This window comes from Haliaeetus albicilla, chromosome 1, assembly GCF_947461875.1.
Source record: "Haliaeetus albicilla chromosome 1, bHalAlb1.1, whole genome shotgun sequence".
NCBI classification, from domain to species: Eukaryota; Metazoa; Chordata; class Aves; order Accipitriformes; family Accipitridae; genus Haliaeetus; species Haliaeetus albicilla.
The window spans coordinates 57,221,123-57,235,155 of NC_091483.1; the positions used below are offsets into that span (position 1 = coordinate 57,221,123).

The window sequence follows — 14,033 nt, forward strand, 5'->3', positions numbered from 1 at the left end:
GAGTATGCTCAAATTCTTGATCTACTTATGTTAAAGCCTATATCCTAATTGCGTTGTAAAGTATGTCATTGAAATTTTTCCCATCTACCTTTATAATTTGTATACTCCTTGGGTTTCAGATGTACCCTGTGTTTTATACAAAACATTAATATGCTGTCAGAACTTCAGTAAATTAATCATTCTCTGCACCAGAACAAATGTCTTGCTGTCAGGGATTTTGTGAATTTCAGCTTACTAATATCCCTGGATCATACTCATTTTCCAGGAAGTGTTTGCATTTCACACAACAGTCTATGTGAACCTTTCACTCTACAATATTAGAGATTTGAAGTTTTGACTATAGAGATAGGCTTTTTAAGCGTCTTGTCAGGTAACGACCATTACAAATCTTTTAGGCTTCTTGGAAAGAAGCAAAATGCTAAAAAAAAAAAAAAAAAAAAAATCCCAAACCAAAAATACAGTTAAACATTTGAAATGTGAAGATTTAAGCTTTCCATTTTAACATTGCTTCCCTCTCTCCACAGCTTTTAGTGTCCTGGTTGAAAGACTTGTTCATGACCCTGAAAATACTAGCTACTCCTTTGGAGTGGGAAAAAAAAAACCAGCCCAAAAATGAGCTGGAATATCTGTTCTCTCTCTTATTGTCAGAGTTGACAACAACACATTAGCACATACAATACAAACAGAAGTATTGCAAAGATAGAAAACACAGTTTCTTTTTCTAAAGCTGACTTGCAACCTACCTCACTGCTGGAGAAAAGTGAACCCCACACAGGTCTTTACCAGCCTTAACACAACATCTCCTGTGGAACACTAGCTGTGTGCTACAGTGAAGTAGTAGTAAAGTTTCCTGTGGTAACTTTACTGCAGTAAAGTTTCCACGGATGAGGGAGTTGGGGACAGACCACGTGTAGTTGCAGTTTCTACCTCCTGTGCCCCACAACCGGGGCTGTGCTGTACTGTACTGTATTGTTCTGCATCTGGGTTAATGTGAAGGCATCATCTTTCTACATAACAGATTCTGTCAGCTGAGACCTGTACTAGCAGTGAACTATTTTAAACTTTGTTTTCTTTAGTCTCTCTGGTCATCAGTGCAGAGAAGTGTGCAAAAGATAATGACTGACTTTGATAAGCCTGACTTTTATTAAACTGAAGGTGAAAGCAGAAAAAAGAAGAAAGAAAATAAATTGGTGGTGAAAGGAAAGGAGAGGTAAGGAAGATCTGACTGAAATAACAGAATCCTCATGTTCTAGGTGTTGTTTAAGACTACAAGGAAGCACGTAGCACTAATGTTGTCTTTTCTGTCTATCTCTCTCACCTAGCCTTTTCATAAGGCTTTTACTTTCCCACACTAGCAAAGCCCCAGGGCACTCAGGACAGATCTCAGTGTTGAAGCTGGGGCATGAGGTCTGGGTCTAAAAGTTAGGACTGGTGTCTGTAATCATAACAAACCTTGCTAAATCCTGTTGCTTATCCTTCCTGCAATGGTATCTAAAAGTAGCAGTGGATAGAGTAGCCTTTCCTTCCCCTAGATTAATTGCTAGTTAGGCCTATTTTCCAATATAACAGCTCTGATCTACTGTTTTCAAATGTCATGCTACTTTTTTTTTTTTTATGGCATTGTCCTTAGATTGCATGAAGAGGCATTTTTGTTTGTAATATTTTATTTTTCCACCTTTCAGTTTTTCTGATTAGTCCATGCTATTACTATGTAATAAGCTATGCTGGGTGCTTCTGTTTCTGAGGGCAAAACTGGAAATACATGTCTCAGTCCAGAAGCCACAGCTACTGGTTGCGGGAGTGTAGCACCTGCATAAACATGTGATGAAACTCAGAATCATTATTCAGAAAAGAAAGGGCTACTTGGTGGGCAATCAGTAACTGCTATTACTCCTAAGCTACTCATTGACATAGCAGCACAGAGGAGTTTCAGAGGAGTGACCTGTGATGATGTCTGTCCTTCTGTCATCCTGCAAGTCCTCACAGGGGCTCTCAGTAGCTGCTATGGGCCCTCAACCCACCTACTGGAAATTTCCAAAATCTTGATTCTGGACAAGAAGGTTGTTATGTGGAGTAACTCCCCCTTTCCTAAGTGATGCTGGGGAACGATAGCTCTGCCATACCCCGCCTGCAGGTAAACTTGCACTGGTCACAGAAAGGGCAAAAATGTGAAAGGGAGGATCTGCTCCTCCTCCCATCTGCATTCTTCCACCAGTTTCTGAGTATGCTCGTCTGCTGAGGAATTCTGCTTTCCTCACTGGAGAAATACTAGAGTAGAACACAGATAATAAGAAGTTGAAGTTTTCTTTCAAAGAAAAACCCCAGCTACATTTTAATGTCTTTTTATTCCTTCCTGTCTCTCTCTCTTCTCTCTCTCTCCTTTTTTTTTTTTTTTTTTAAATTGAAGCAGGGCTCCTGGGCATTCACTAAACAGCTTATATCTAATGGGAAGAATATTGTATTTTTCAATAAATGAGCTGGCAAATAGAAAATTATGCCAAGAAATTGAAAGATAATGGTCTGTAAGCACAATAAAGCCGGACACTGCAATAATGCAATCCAGTTCTTTCAGTGAAATAAGCGAATGCTATTCCTTAAAGTTACACAGTTTCTGGGTACCCTCACCCCAGCCTTCTGGGGTTTCGCATGGTTAATTTTAGCCACTCTCTAGTTGCATAACCATTCCTTTTAGCTTGTGACTCTGGAGTCAACCTGAGGTCAAGCTGCATCCTGCTGGAGGCTGACATGTAAATAAATATGAGACAGTGTTTCCTAATCTAGATTCTTTGGAAGATCAGAAGCAATGCTACACACTTTCTCTTCTGTCCTTTGCTTCATAGTACATTACTTAACATGCAATTTATTTTTTGAAAATATCTGTGATGTTCCTTGAATATACATTGTTATTTCTAACTGCTGCTGCAATGAAAAATGTTTCAGTTCACTGAATCACCAATGATTCTGTATACCTTGAATATACTGCCGACATGTAGCACGTTAAGTTATCCATTACATATACATTACAATAATTTTATCCATTAAAACAACAAAAAAAACCCCAAATGCTCTTTTAAGAATATGGTGTATGGCAATTAAAATCCCAACGTGTTTCACCATAAGTAACAACATGAACTTAACAATCTAGCAAAGTGCTGGCAAGGTCTGTTTATTTCTAGAAACCTTTAATTAAATATGTTATTAAAACTGAAAAAGCAAAAGAAATCATGCTACAGGCACATCTTCAAAAATATAGGGAATCAAACAATTCTCTAACAAAGAAATGACAGAGCAAACCAATAGTTTTCAGGATGAGGAACATAACAAAAATAAGAAAACATGTTCTAAAGCAACTTAGCACATAGTTAAAACAATCATCAAGAAATCCAAATCTTTTAACATGAAGCCTTCCTGTTATTTACAAACTTAGCACTCAGAAATTTCACTTTCAATATGCAAGCAGAAATGCCACCTCCATTTTTCTCCTTCAATGTTATATAAATCATGAAATTATAATTTCCAGTTTGGTAAACAAAGCAGACAGTTAGCAGTTGCTGTTGTGATTGATGCTATAATCATACATAGGCCTTGGTCGTCTGAAATTTTCCTGAGAAGAAAACCTGAGCTCTTCTTCCTTCTGTTCAGTATTTTGCCTCTGTTTCTGAGCAATGTTCTTAATGCTTCAGGATCTGCATTGCTGAATGGGAGGAGATGAACTTTTAGAAGGTGTGGTCTTCCTTAAATGCATATCGTTCTATCCAATGCAATAATGTATGTAATACTTTCATCTTGCTTAGAACTGACTTGCTGTTACAACTGACAGTATTTTGCAGTTATTTGCAGTGTAAAATCCCCAAAATGAATGAGTGTACATCAGAAGTGAATGTCTTTCTTACTTATTTCTGTTCTTTCACACAATCTATGAGAGGTGAGATTAATTCTGCTCTTACTCCTTATTCAGGCAGAAGAACTATACAGGAAGAATCTCTCTAGCTTTAAAAGGGATGGTTTCCTCAGTCAGGGAATTTAGTAGAAGCTCTTTGTTTTTATTTTGTAGTTTTTCTTCTCTATTTTCTTGACCTCCTCTGATTTCCTTAGAGATAACTGTACATGTGCAAGTGTGTCCATGTTTAGTGATGTGCTTAGGATCCACTTGAATGCAGAGCCTATAGGGCTGTTCCTCAAATGCTTAAATAAGTCAGAATTTAAAAAAAACATTTCCATCTAGTAAACTGTGTTGAAGTTGTACATAAGTTAGGAACTGAATTTTTAGTTTAAGAAAATATTTTAATGTTTGCAACAGTCTGTGTTACTTTGAAGTACATCAGAATTTTTCTACCTTAATCCCATTAGTGAGAGGGGAAGGACATAGCCTTCAACTTCACTACACCATTTAGGTGGCTACCAGCTGTACCTTCAGATGCTCAGGCCCACCAAGGAAGGTCTTAACTATCAGCTATCATAGTGCTCATCTGTATTCCTGAGACTTGGAGCAGCACATACTTTCCAAAAGCTGGACAGTTAATAATGCTGATGCTTTCTCCCATTGTTACAAAGTACTTATAATCAAATAAGGCTAGGTATGATGAGAAGAGGGAGCATTTCAAAATCATGGTTGGGTGCAGCATGTCACAAAGCATCTGTGAAAGAGAATTGCAGGACAAATGCCAGAAGGATTGCTATTAGTACTTGGATCTCAAGTCTGATTTTGTTCTTACCGTCTTCTAAGAGCACATTTTAAGGACACTCAAGTATGCCACTATGCCACCTTCTCACCCCTCACAACACACTTTTCCCCTTCCTCCTGTGTGCTCGTACATCACAACAACACACACTTCCCTGCACCACGCAGAATCCTTTCTACATAGGTGTTGAGTGAATGCAGAACTGAGACAAAGCATTTTCAAATGCTGTGGCTGGGTAGCACTAAGGACAAGGTTACACCTAGTCCATCTTTGTTATGAAGCCCAGTGTTCCTGTCAATGTACCAACATAATGAAGCTAATTGTGTTGTTTCACTGGCAAGATTACTGGGTTGAGCTGAGAATGGATATAGGAGGTATAAGGAAAATCGTCCTTTTATATCCAATATATACCGAGATAATTTCCCAGTGTTTCCCTGTATGTTATTATAATGTACTATTTCAATTAACAGATTAGGAATAACACTCGTTTTAATAGGAATATCAGACACTTGCTGTCTGGCATTTATGAATAAGGCATGTACAGTTTTGGTAGTTACAATTAATGTTAGAGCTTAGACACTTTAAAAAGATTCTTAACTTAATTAGCTTTGAAAAATCTGCAGTTGTTGACTTTAGTGATCACACATGTAAAACAGCATACCTAAGTCTGACAAGATGTTATTTGTCTTTATAGCTGAAAAATGCTTTTAGCCAACCAGAGAATATATTGGGGTTTGATTTTTTGTGAGGGTTTGTAGGTTTTTTTGGGGAGGCAAAAGTGACAATATATTTTAACAGAAATTTGTGAATATACACACTGGCAAACAAACAAAAAAACCATTTTATTTTGTTTTAGAGATTATATGTTGCTTGACATTTTAAAGTATTAAACTGCAAAATTATTGCTTGCAGCAACTATAAATATTTCTTGCCCACTATGTTTCCATGGCAACGGTGCTAATTTATTCAGAGACCTTTGCATTTTTTTAATTTAAGAGAAACAATAGTATCTGTACTAAAACTGTTCCTAGATTTGGCATTTTGATCCTTTCTGAAAATAAAATGTGCCATGAAGTATTTTTAGACATAAACCACATTATTATACAAAGGGTGGAGAAGATGTTTAAGATGTCTTTTGGTAGATTTATATTGCACAGGGTTTTTATGTGTAGATATAGATACATAGACAATTAGCCCCAGAATAATTGTTCAGAAGTTGAAAAGGTACTTCTATTCTCAGCCAGTCGTAGCCTTTGAACTGAAATATCTCACGCCTAGTGTCATCTCAGAGAAAATACTTTTTGAATATTTTCAGTTATCCTATCGTTCTGCTTTACAAGAAGGAAAAAACCCACCCTTTTTTTTACATTTTCAGAGCAATCTAGTCTCTGTATCACTCTAATATGCCTGATATTTGAGACTCTGTGCAGAAAGAGGACTAGCATTTACATAATATTTGTTTATGTATTTTAGAGCACATATGCAAAATCATAAAAAGAAATTGTTTTACATGAGCTTGTCCTTAAGATCTGATCAACACCTGACATGGACAGAGGGAGAAAAGGTATAGCACAAAGATATTTACTTCTCTCCTCTTTCCTGGGAAACGTTTGCAACATCAAAGACTGTCGTAAGCGGTGGCTTGTGTCCAAAATGGAACACAGAACCAGATTCCCTTTCAGATACCTGTATCTTATAGCAAATCCCTTCTGTTCATGATGTTCATCAAATGGAGTTTAAAAGTGGTTTTCCCTTTGGTCAGATGTGCACCACATTGGGAGGGCAGTATTGCAAGCCTTGTGCAGCTGTTGCTCATTTCACGTATAATCTGTGGCTATATAAAAGAGTTCAGCCTCCAAAGATGTCAATTAGAAGCTTTGTGGGAGCAGCAAATTCCCTTTAAAAATTAGACAGTTATCCTCTGAACATAAATAAGAGTAAATTGATAGGTGTAAAGGAAGTAACTTCTACTAATACCACTTTTTTATCCTAAGCTCAGAATCAAAGTAAAGGATTCAAAATCTCATTGCTTTTTTATAACCATTAGTGTAATGCTGTTTATTTGAGGTGTACCAAAAGGTGGATTTGATATTGAAAATCACTGACTTTTGAGAAACCTTTGTACCCATAGCTTTTGACTGCAGACAAGAATGTTTTTGAGACAGACCAATTTTAATTGAAAATTCAATCTGCATGTCTAATCTCTGGAACCACTGGTTGCTGGTGGCAAATAACTAATCTAAAAAAGTACTGGAGTATTCAGAATCCTTTCTCTAAGAAACTATAATAAACCAGTTAACAGCTTAGATATTCATACTGCAAAAGAGTGATATATTTTGTAAGGTTCATCTACTGAGTTTATATGCTCTTCACATGCACATAGGTAGCTGAAATTTAAAATCTGCATCAACTTACATAGATCAGTTAGGAAATCACCTTATTACTCAAACTCTTTGAAAGAAAGAAACACCTTTTTTCATTTTAATTACTGTAACTATGCAAAAGAAGTTTCATTCAGCTAGCAAGTAGAGAAGATTACTTGATGTGTAATTTCTCATGACTGCAGAGGTTTTAAAGACTGAACCTCCAAACATACTCTCAATGGGGTGCATGTCTATGTGATATTAAACAATTATGAGAAATAAGCCCAGCTGCAGAATTAGACGGTAGTGTTCAACTCAGATGTTATTTGGTTATTTGCACTGATGATCACAGTAATATCTAGCAGTCCAGCAATGGTATTTCATCACATATCTTGTACGTGCATATGTTAAAGAACTCTTTATCTTCATTATTTAGCTGATAAACTTGTCAGAGCAAAGACTGAATATACAGGAAAGCAGATATTGCTATGATCCTCAGTTTACTGCCAGATAATTGAAACACAAAGAGATTAAACAGCATGCCTGAGGTCATATAGCGAGTTTGACTCCAGTTCCCCTGAATCTTACTTTTCTTAACCAAATGAGTTTCCTTGCTGTCTAACACTTTATCTAGTAATTGCTTTGTTTATTGTTCAGGCTGAACACTGTCTATGGATACAGCATGTGGGAAATAATGACAATTTCAGCCAATTGAATTAACCTAGAAATACATTTCTGGTGATGATTTCCAAATCAAGGCTTTAGTAGCTTTTATATGGACAGCTGTAAAAAAAAAAAACACTGGAGAGCAAATAATGTACAACTTTTTATCTGTGAAAGAAAAAGTTCCAGAGGTATAATTAAGTACTCAATCTGTGACCCGTAATTTTTTAGCCGTTTTCAAAAAGCCATGGTTCAAAGTGTGGATCCATCTTGGGGACTGGTGCATGTCGAAAAAATTGAAAGCCTTCTTCATTTTTCCTCTTAGACATTCAATTTATCTTAGAAGGAGGGAGCTGGTTTTCATGCTGTAGGACTAGCTTCATGCCTTCAGATTAAAGAGCTGGGAGACCATTCAGATAGCTCATCTGCCATGAACCATACTCCAATACAAAATGATACAAATAATAACAGTATCCAGTTCAGAAATTCATATCATTGCTTCAAGCTCAGCTGGCAGACAAAACTCTGTATTAAACCGCTGGGTGTGATATATTTAGCTCCAAGGTACTTTCATATCCCTTTAGGGGTACAAACTGTATTTTCAGCCTTGTGTGCCTTCAGCAATCAAAGGTAGAAAATGACATGTATCTATCAAGCTGTTACAGTGTCTTAGGCCATAACTTTACATGAGACATCTCAGAGGGCTTCCAGCAAACATCACCATTGATGAACACAGGACCTATTGGTCTTTCCAGCTTCCAAGATCTGAGAGGTTCTTAGACTTTCATTTAAAGAGAATTGACAGGTGAGCTAAAAAAATTTCCAGTTTTATGTTTCTAGTAAAGACAAGTGGGCTTACAGGATCATGGGATAATTCAGGTTGAAAGGGATCATAGCGTGTGTCTAATACAGCCTCCTGTTCAAAGCAGGGACAGCTTTGAGGTCAGGCCAAGTTGTTTAGGGCTTGATCTAGTTGGGTCTTGCTGATCTCCAAGGATGGACACTGCTCAACCTCCCTGGGCATCCTGCTCCTCTGCTGGGCTGTCCTCATGGAGTAAAAGCTTTTCTTTACATCCAGCCCAAACCTTTTCTATTTCAGTTTATGACCCTTGTCTCATTCCCCCACTATGCACCACTGCAAGAAGCCTGGCTCTGTCATCTTGATCACACCACCGTAGTTATAGGAGGGTGCTGTTGGATGCCCAAAGCCCATCTCTCTCCAGGCTGAACAAGCTTCTGTCCCTCAACTTCTTCACACAGGGCAAGTGTTCCTGCCCAGACCAGCTAGGTGACCCTCTGCTGAGTTTGCTCCAGCTTAGCTACATCTTTCTTGCATTGTGGGACCCAGCACTAGACGTGGTATCTTGCTGTGGTCTAATCATCACTTCCCTCGACCTATTGCGTCTTGAGCTCAACCTGTTCAAGCAGTCCAGGAGTCTCTTGGCTTTCATTCCTTCTAGGGCACACAGCTCATATTCAGCATATAGAGGGTTAAGTTTCAATAAACTGGTTGGTTTCAAGAAAACTTTAAAACCAGAAGAAATACTAGCAGTGTCTTTAGCTGAATTAGTTCACTCAATTATTTTTCATTTAGATTTCCACCGCTTAGTTCTTTTGGCTCTGAGCTGTTTCTCAGAAACCAACTAGAAAAAAGGTGGCCAGTAGGACCTTAGCTCATAGGGGTAGCAAAATGTTTGGCTTCAGTTGCTGTAGAGTTACACTCCTTTCTGGGTAAAAGCAGTACCATCAGATACTGTGAAATTTCCCATGAGGAAATCTGTCAAAAAAAAATTGTAATTTCCTATTTCAAATGCTAATCTATGCTTAGCTCTGCAGAAAATAATGTCTGTTAAAATTTGCAGATTTTTTTTATATATATATATATATATATTTGCTGTACACTGTCCCTTCATGATAATTTGTTGCCTTTAACTGATTTCCCAGTTAATTTTTATATATTCCTCTCAGTTTTGCTCTCTTGTATCTTTTCTTCCTGTCTTTGTTTTTTCCTTTTCCCTTTCCATTTCCCTTTTCCTTTCCCTTTCACTTTCCCTTTCCCTTTCGATCCAAAACAGACATTTGTTCACCAGGAAGTGAACTGAGGGCTAAGATTATTTCATATAACACCACAACATCATTGTATAATAGAGTTTTTTAAACTAATTTGAGTTGTATTAGTCAGTGCTGAAAAACTCCACATCCCATCACCACTCAATATTTTGTTTCACAAAAATACTCGTATTTTCTGTGCAGAAATTTAATTACATGGACACATTTTTCAACAATTTATTTTACCTCTGGCCAGCTTATATGTCAACTGAGTTCAACCACACTGAATAATTAATTTCAGCTAAATTCTATATTGTGACATAGACATGTCCTGAAGGCACAGTTATCAGAAATTTCTCAGATGAATCCCTGTTTGTCAGGTCTGTTCTTCTGAGAAGACCCTAAAGAGGATGATATCTTTCTCTTGGACCAAGTAAAGTTGGAGGTGCAATAATTTTGCCACTGACAAACTTAATAGAAATTCTTCATCAAGTTACTCACATAAATATATTTAATATTTATTAGAAAATTAAGTCACCAAGGAGGTGCACTGAGCTATTTTGAAAGTAATTTACAGTACCAGAAAATGTTATGCTGTATTGTAACAGATTTTCAGAGGTTCTCCAGCACACATGTAAACCATTAGGGAGTAAGAGTTGTGCTTCTTTCCTTTAAAACACCTTATTTATACCACTATACTGTCACTCATTAATGAAGGTACCGTTAAACCAGTGTAACTGGAAATTATTCAGGCTCCATCAGTGCAACACAGAATAATGCGAAGATCTTAATTCTGTTTTTTTGGTTTCATTGCTGAGCAAAATGAGTAAGAACTCAACTAAAATACCCACCATCGTGTGTACCAATCCATTTTAAGTCATGAAAGATACTAAAAAATGCAGAGACAGGCACAGATTCTGCTCTCAGTCCTGTCAGTGCTACTGTTGCTCTCTGCAGCGGAGGAGAAGAGAAGATGCTCCCTTGGGATGACGACACTGGCTGGCAGCTGTCTTTCAAATGGCCAACAGAGGTGTCAGTCACAGAGGCTCCTTTGACAGGAGATGGTCTGGCCCATTTAAGAAAAGGTACTTCATAAATGCAAAGGCCTGTAAGTCATTCCTGATATGATAGGTTACACAAGTCAGTAATACAGCTGGTAACAGCTGTGAAAGGGAAACATTGAAGAACATTTCATGTTTTACCAGCTCACATTTTGAAGATATTTGCAACGAGTAACATTTCTTTTCCCCCAGTTTTGAAGACAAATTTAATTGCAACTTGGGGAGGATAAATATTTCTAATCATGCACCAGAGGCTAGAAAACAAAAACCACATCAAAATACCAGACTTCTTTAACACCAACATTATAAGTGAGGAAGAGAGCATTGCTTCAAAGAGTACTTGCCTGCACTAAACCACCCCTACAGACCAAACTCTATTGTACCTTTACTGATCAGCATTAGACTTGCAGACACACTCACTGGAAAGGCTCAAGCGAGGGTACTTATTCTTGTGAAGGTAGAAATTCTTCCTTGTGTGCCCATTAACATGTACTGGCTTTTTGCATATAAAAAAGATGTTAGAGAACAGAGAAAGAATTCAAAAGTTCCCAGAATCATTGACACTTATGGTCAAAAATAATAACAAAAAGCCCATAAAAACAGGAATGACCGAAAAATGGCAAATGAAGCACATCTACAGTGCTTCTTTGGGCTCATGCCATTCTACTACATGGTGAACATAGTACACATTCTTCACTTTGCAGAGGTTCCTGGTTCCCTACAAGTATGCTGCTGGGGGCCAGGGGATGTCCAAGGAAGGTGCAGGGAATCAGATCCACATTCTCTTGCTGTAGACCCTCACCCGGTCCCAGAGTACTGCAAGATGCTGCACAGGTGGCAAGGAACTTGTGCAGTGCTGCAGGATAGACAAATAGAGCACTTTTAAATCTGACTAATACGCAGCTAATCGTGACTAGCTTTATACAATGCAAATTAAGTTATAGTCTGATAGCTATTAAATGTAGTGTGAATTTTTTTTTTGCTCTTTATACAGAAAGACACATATGTGCAATTTGTGCATGTAAACAATTTTTTTGGAAGCAGAAAAGAGGACTGAAAACATCAGTAACAAGTATGCTTTACATGTTTTCTTTTCTCTCCTAAAGCCTCTCATTAAAATATTTCTTTATCCTGCCTGTGAAGTCAAAGTAATGATGTTATGTAGAAGAAGTCAACAAAAGAAGTCCCAACAAAGCTGTGAAGAGGGAGTTTCCATTTTAGTATAGCCAGTCTTTACCTGGCTGTCCTGCACAATAAACTAAAAGCACTAGAGAAAATTCAGATAAGGGTGTTCGGGAGCATCACCTTTGAGTGTCTTTTACCTTTATTCTTCCAAAAGATTGTAAAATCTCCATCACTCTATCCAAATCTTATCCTATTAAACCCATTAAAGTGCTCACAGTTTTGTATAGCCACAGTTATAGTACAGTACATGACCTACAAAATAATTTTTAAAAGATCTTTCTGCTTGTGTTCTGCTAGACTTATTGCTGCCCCAGATATATGCTGCAGGCCAGAAAATTGTTTGTCACAACAGAAAGCAAGCAATTTTTTACAAATGCTGCTATGAGCAGATTCTTACCAAGCTTTAGGTAACCCTTGGTCTCAGTGTCAAATTGCAAGCGGATCTGACTTGAACTCTTGATTAATCCACTCAAAACTTCTTCCCACCCCACCAGCAGTGTCACCAGGACCAACAGAGTCACAGGCGCTGCTGGACTCTCTGGCACGTAACCACAAAGTCAAACAAACGGCATACAGATGGGCCCACTTAAAGTAATATAAATAATCCTATAGATGAGTCTGTAGTTAGTAAACAAACTAACTGCAAGTTTTCCAAAGCACTTAGGGGCAGAGTAAATTTAGTACCTAGCACAGCAAAGAGGCCCTCTCGTTTTCGCTTAAGCCCTCGGCCCCAAATGGAAGAGCAGGGCTGGAGACCTGCCATGACCAGGCAGGGACACGTCCCGAGGCAGACACAGCTCAAGAAGGAGTGATAACTTGTCCCAGGTGCTGTAGTCCCAGCTAGTGCCCAGAAAAGCTATGGCCAAGTTTAACTGTCTCCGCTAAATCTCGTCCTCCTTCTGGGATAACACAATAATCTCTTGGAAGCAAGACAGAAAAGAAGGCAAAATAAATCTCAACCTTTAAAAATATTTCAAAATAAAATGAATTAAATAAAGATAATTGCAGCAGAGTGATAGGCCATACTAATAGCAGGACTGAGTAACCAATTATGAACATTCGGAACAACAAGTTCTCAATGGTGAATATCAAACTGTGTAAAATAGCTTCAAGGTATAAATAAATTATTCCCAAAATGCAGAAAGCACAGTCTTTTAGACAGGTTTAATTATTTTAATTCATCAGAGAGAGGATAAGTGAGGGACAAAAATTAGTTTGTTGACCCATAAGAGACTGGGCAAAGCTTATATGGTGGGAAACATTCTTCATTTAAAAACAAATTCTCGCTTCCAGATCAGTGACAGCAGTATGGAGTTCTTGGAGAGCGTTTTTCCTCTTTGTTTGTTTCTTGGCTTCTATATACAAATAAAAGAGCAACATGAATGAGGAACATGGACTCCAGGAATTTTGGGAGACTTTATAAGTTTTTTGGCAATGGCTGCATGTAAGTTGCCTGTATTTATGGCCAGCCCCCTTCCAGTAGCATTTCAGTGACTGGAAGCTGTACATATCATGCTAATGCAAATCCGTGGTTCTTCTGCTCGAATTAGTAAGATAGTTTTGAAGGAATAGTACTAGCAAAGGGCCATGGCTAACAGGAAACATAAAAAGAGCAATATCTAATCCAAATAAGTAGAATACATGAGGCAACAAGGAAACTAAGTCAAAGTTAGCAAAAAAGGGGAAACAGAGCTAATATAAGTTTCTATTGTGGAGTTCCTAGCAAATATTGTGTTTAAAAAATGAAACCAATTTACAGCAAGACAAAAAGAAGCAGAAATCTCCAGTGAAGACCTAGAAAGGAACAGTTTTTAAGAAGGAGTTTGTAGGATAATATGGATACAAGTGAGAGTAAAAATAAAATCCACAGTGGAGGTGGGAGAAGTATCAACAGAAAACACAGAAACCATCTCTGCAGAGTCAGAGTGCCCATAGCAGGTAGGCATACACTCAGAAAAGTATGGAGACACAGGGCTTTTCTGGAATTAGGTACACTAAATCACCACCCTGAAAATACATAATTGCTGTTT

At 37.8% G+C, this 14,033-nt stretch overlaps 1 long non-coding RNA gene across 1 annotated transcript in view; it reads left to right on the plus strand.

The window, feature by feature from the left end:
• Positions 1-1,094: 1,094 nt before the first annotated feature.
• The window catches only part of LOC138685686 (uncharacterized), a 65,901-nt gene continuing 52,962 nt past the window's right edge, over positions 1,095-14,033 (plus strand). Inside the window, exon 1 of the long non-coding RNA XR_011325063.1 lies at positions 1,095-1,210. This is a non-coding gene — a long non-coding RNA (uncharacterized lncRNA). The remainder of the gene's footprint in view (positions 1,211-14,033) is intronic.